The sequence below is a fragment of the Schistocerca gregaria genome, chromosome 4 (genome assembly GCF_023897955.1).
Source record: "Schistocerca gregaria isolate iqSchGreg1 chromosome 4, iqSchGreg1.2, whole genome shotgun sequence".
NCBI lineage: Eukaryota > Metazoa > Arthropoda > Insecta > Orthoptera > Acrididae > Schistocerca > Schistocerca gregaria.
This window is the reverse complement of record NC_064923.1, coordinates 712364905-712370904: the sequence shown is the minus strand read 5'-3', so window position 1 is coordinate 712370904 and position 6000 is coordinate 712364905.

The following is a 6000-nucleotide window of genomic DNA, read 5'->3' as shown; positions in this document are numbered from 1 at the left end:
GTTGCTGTTAGAATTTTTTTAACTTGCCGCGAAATTGAAGTACGTAGTGTGAGTTAGTATGGGCAGAGCTCATTGTTGACAACATGAATAAAATAGTAATAGGATCCTTTTACTGACCTCCCAATTCAGATCACACAGTTGCTGAAAGGTTCAATGAAAACTTGAGTTTGATTTCAAACACGTACCGGACTCATAGGATAATAGTCTACATGCTGGCGAAGTCTACATGTAGGAAAGTCTACATGTCGGCGAAAATACATGTTCAATTCCGGAGGTACGCATAAAATACCATCCGAAGTTGTGGCAAACGCATTCTCTGAAAATTATTTCGAACAGTTTGTTCATGAGCCCACACGGATAGTAAATGGTTGCGAAAACACACTTGACCTCTTATCAACAAATAATTCTGAGTTAGTAACGAGTATCAAAACCGATACAGGGATTAGTGAACATAGGGATGTCGTAGCGAGGCTGAATATTGTAATCCCCAAACCCTCCAAAAATAAGCGAAAAATATACCTATTCAAAAAGCAGATAAAAATTCACTTGACGCCTTTCTGAGAGACAATCTCCACTCATTCCAAATTAATAATACAAGTATAGACCAAATGTGGCTTGAATTCAAACAAATAGTATCGGAAGCAACTGAAAGATTTATAACAAATCAATTAACAAACGATGGAGCTGATTCTCCTTGATACACAAAACGGTTTAGAACACTGTTGCAGAAACAACGAAACAAACACGCCAAATTTAAACAGACGCAAAATCCCTAAGATTGGCGATCTTTTACAGGAGCTCGAAGTTGAGCGCTGACTTCAATGAGAGATGCTTATAACAGTTCCCACAACGAAACTTACTTATATGACTGGATTTGTGACGTCCTGTCAGAGAGGTCGCAGTTCATAGTAACTGACGGAAAATCATCGAGTAAAACAGAAGTGATTTGCGGCGTTCCCCAAGGTAGTTTTATAGGCACGTTGCTGTTCCTTATCTATATAAACTATTTGGGAGACTATCTGAGCGGACATCTTTTGTTGTTAGCAGATGACGCTGTCGTTTGTCGACTAATAAAGTCATCACAAGATCAAAACAAATTGCAAAATGACTTAGAAAAAAATATATAAATGGTACGAAAATTGGCAGTTGACCCTAAATAACGAAAAGTGTGAGGTCATCCACATGAGTGTTAAAAGAATTCGTTAAACTTCGGTTACAGGATAAACCAGTGTAATCTAAAAGCAGCAAAGTCAACAAAATAACTAGGTATTACAATTACGAACAACTTAAACTGGAAGGAACACACAGAAAATATTGTTGGGAAGGCTAACCAAAGACTGCGTTTTATTGGCAGGACACTTAGAAAATGTAACAGATCTGCTAAGGAGACTGCCTACACTACGTATGTCCGTCCCCTTTTAGAATACTGCTGCGTGGTGTGGGATCCTTACCAGATACGACTGTCGGAGTACATTGAAAAAGTTCAAAGAAGGGCAGCACGTTTTGTATTATTGCGAAATATGGGAGAGAGAGTGCCAGAAATGATACAGGAATTGGACTGGACATCATTAAAAGAAAGACGTTTCTCGTTGCGACGGAAACTTCTCACGAAGTTCCAATCACCAACTTTCTCTTCCGAATGCAAAAATATTTTGTTGGCTCCGACTTACATAGGGAGAAACCATCACCACTATAAAATAACGGAAATCAGAGCTCGCACGAAAAGATATGGGTGTTCGTTCTTTTTGCGCACTATACGAGATTGGAATTGTAGAGAACTGTGAAGGTGGTTCGAAGAACCCTCTGCCAGACACTTAAATGTGGTTTGCAGATTATCCATGTGAATGAAGTAGATGTAAGAGGTAATAGAGATAAAGTTAGTGAACTGATTATAGATGTTGACTCTGAAATTATTGATATATCGGAACACCGCTTAAATAATTTGACAATTGAGAGGTTGTGCAATAAAACTATCTTGTTAAGCAGTTATGATATAACGCAACAGAGCAGTGTTACCCTCTGAGAGGAATTTTGTTATGTTGACCGTGTTGTACCTAACGGAGGTGGCTTATCGGAAGTGAAAGTCAGAATTGCGTAATTTTTTTAAACAGTAACAAAGAATATTTAACTTATCCTCACTGTTTAAAGGACAAAGAAAACGGTCGTCAGGCTAATTAGGCAAGAGAATGATTAACATTCTTGTTTAAGAAATTAGGTATGGGTAACTTTAACGGACAAACACTACTTATATTTTGCCACACGCGAGTGCAATGAACTCTGACATCAGCTTTTGTTCACGGTAAGATTGTAAGCTAACAGAGCGGAACAAACTACTTGCACAATTATAACAGATAACGAAACACACTATTACTTTCAGGGCTTATTCAGACTGAATGGTCTTTATAACGTTACTAATAATATTCTCTGCAGTATCATAAATTGGACATAGGTTAAGTATTATTGGTCAAACACTTTCCTAGCTGATATAAAATTATAAATGTAGTTCACTGCAAAATTATGAACTGATCACTGGTTAAATATCTCTCAACTAAATACTATTCTATTTAGAATGAAAGTTAAATAGAATTCTCTAATAGGTTACTTCTCGCTTTCTTTTGAATAAAGAAATTATGGTTTTCGTAAATAGTGGCCTTCCCGTTACTTCTTACCTAGCATTAGCACAAAAGACAAACTGTGGATCCTGTTATACTATTAATATGCACTTCCAACACACAAGACAGACAAACACTTAACAATCATGAACATATAATTTTCTACTATTACAGTTTTCCACTTTTACTAAAGTGAAGCACAATGTTGACAAAACTGCAAGAAACTGACTCACCTTTTAGAATTTACTACAGGCAGCAATGTGATCATTTACCAAGCAAAACTTTATAAGCCTCAGTTTTAATAGCTTTTAATCTTTAAAAGAATCTGCTAATTGTGTTTATTACCACAGTCTTGTACTTGCAGGTAAATGATTAAATAGAAGACTTTGAAACTCCACAAAACTTTAAATTTCACAAGGCTACATTTACTACCTCCCACAATTTCACTAAATCCACAGTAAATCTGAATACTCCCTTCTTACCAAAGATCAAACAACATTATTTAATGTTCTGAGGCTTTCATTTTTTCCACAAACTAGGACACTCGGTAATCATAGTTTAAATGGAGAGGAACCTGAAAGGCGTTGTGATAGGGAAAAATCAAGGTAGGTACATTAATTCAATTTTAAGTTACCTTATATTTGAGCACACTAACACACCCAATAAGCTGATTCTGCAGTGAATGTTAACAGTAATGTTATAAAGACCACTCAGTTTGAACAAGCCCTGAAAGTAATAGAGTGTTTTGGTATCTGTTATATTTTTGCAAATAGTATGTGCTGCTCTAGCTGTTAGCTTCAATCTTACTGTAAACATATGTATGTGTCAGAGTTCATTGCACTAGCGTGTGACAAGTTATAGGTTGTGTTTATCCTTTAAAGTTACTAATAACTATTTTCTTGAACAAGAATGTTAATCAAGCTCTTGCCTAATTAGGCTGGCGACCGTTTTCTTTATCCATTAAACAGTGTGGATAGGTTAAATATTGTTTGTTACTGTTTAGAAAAAATTAGGCAGTTCTGACTTTCACTTCCGATAAGCCACTTCCGTTAGGTACAACACGGTCAGCGTGACCAAATTGCTCTCAGAGAGTAACACTGTTCTGTTGCGTTATATCATAACTGCTTCATCAAGATAGTTTTATTTCACGACCTGCCACCAACTTTAGGGTTAAGGTATAGCAGTAGCAGACGGTAGTGTTATACATGACTTTTCCGTGACAGGACTACTTATTCTGTTTGTGTATTGTACGTAATAAACCAAATTTGGTATTTTATTGTATAAGCTACGCAAAACCAGTTGCAGTGTTATAAGAGGCTTCCTTTACTGGGATACAGATTAGCTGGCTGTTTTGCAAGCAGTTCCTTCCGGGGTGGGGGAGTAGTCATGTACGTAAAAAATCAGTATTCCTTTTTAAGTCCATAGACGTATCACGGAACTGCATTAAACAGAGATTTGAATGCTGTGCAGCAGCAGTTGAATTTAGGGAAACTAAACTTCTAGTTGTTGTTGTTTACAATTCCCTCTAACTCTGACTTCAGATCATTAATGCTCAAGCTAGAGAGGTTTGTTGATGCACTTTATAGGATGTGTCAGAAATTAGTTATGACTTCAATATAAATTTTGTATATGATGTTGCAAGAAATAGGATGTTGGTAGATCTCATAAATTCATATGACTTTATGCAGAGTGTGTTTTTTCCCAACTCAGGTGTAGGGGAACAATAGCACAGCCATAGACATTATTTTTGTTCATTCTTCATTACTAAATCGGCATTCTGTTAGTAAAAGGGTGAATGGCCTTTCAGACCATGAAGCACAAATTTTAACACACAAATTGCTTTTGCACTCAAACAAATGTCCCATATAATTACAAACTATGTAAGAAAGTTAATCCGACAGCAATAGAGAGTTTTTTAAACTTCCTCAAGAATAAGAGTAGCAGGATGTTTATACTGCTGATAACATAGATGACAAATATAATGCTTTCCTCAACACATTTCTCACGATCTTGAGAGTTGATGTCCATTAGAAAGTTCTAAATATAGTACTAGTAGTGAAAGGCAGCCTGGGTGGCTTTCTAGTGGGATAAGGATATCATGTAGGACGAAGTGGGAATGATATCAAAATGTTATAAGCAGTCACAATCAGGCTACAGTACCCCTTTAAAACTGTACTGTAAGGTGCTTAAAAATGTTATTAGCAAGGCAAAGAGTATCTGGTATGCAAATAGAATAGTTAATTCTCAGGATGAAATTAAAACCATATGGTCAGTTGTGAAGGAAGTGTCTGGTCAGCACCACTAGGTCGACGATATAATGTTAGTTCGCAGTAAAAATATTTATGTTACTCATAGATCAGATACATGCACGGTACTTAACAATCATTTTCTGAACATTGCTGGTGAATTATACAAAAATTTAGCTTCTACAGGGAATCATATAACTCTCTTGGAAAATACCTTTCCAAGATTTATATCTGAAATACTCCTCTGTGGTACAGACAAGGGGGAATGTGAGTCAATAATTAAATCACTGAAGACTAAGGACTCTCATGGATATGATCAAGTGCCTAGCAGAATATTAAAATACTATGCTGCATATGTATTTTTCCAAATTTGTAATTTTTCTTTTAGAGATGGTCAGCGTTCTGAACTATCAAAGCATTCCGTAGTAATAAAGCCGCTCTAGAAAAAGGCAGAATGGGATAATGTAGACATTTTTAGACCTATTTCTATACCATCAGTGTTTGCTAAAGTTACTGAAAAGGGTGTGTATGTAAGTATAATTGATCATTTTGTATCACACGATTTGCTTTCAAATGCACAGTTCGGCTTCAGAAGTCGTTTAAAACTGAAAGTTCTATATTCTCTTTTCTCTATGAGGTACTGTTTTCGTTAAACAAGAGGTTTCGAACACTAGGCACATTTTTCGATTTAACTAAGGCGATTGGTTGTATAGATCACAAACTATTACTCCAGAAGTTGGACCATAACGGAATATGGAGAGTAGCTAACTTGTCTTACATTAGAACAGACAGCAAAAGATCATTATTCACAGCGTTGAGAATGGCTGTGATGTGTGGCCAGAGTGGGGTGCCATAAAGTGGGGGGTGCCCCAGGGACCAGTGTTGGTGCCACTCCTGTTCCTTATTTATGTAAGTGATATGCCATATAATATTATGGTTAACTCTAAAATATTTCTGTTTGCTGATGACACTAGCTTGGTAGTGAAGGATGTTGTGTGCAACAATGGCCTGGTTTCAAATAGTGCAATTCATGACATAAGTTCATGGCTTGTAGAAAATAAACTAACGCTAAATCACAATTATCAGTCGTCTGCCAAAAGGCAGGTTTTCACATGGTAGTTCTCCAGGCTGTCCAGTCTTCT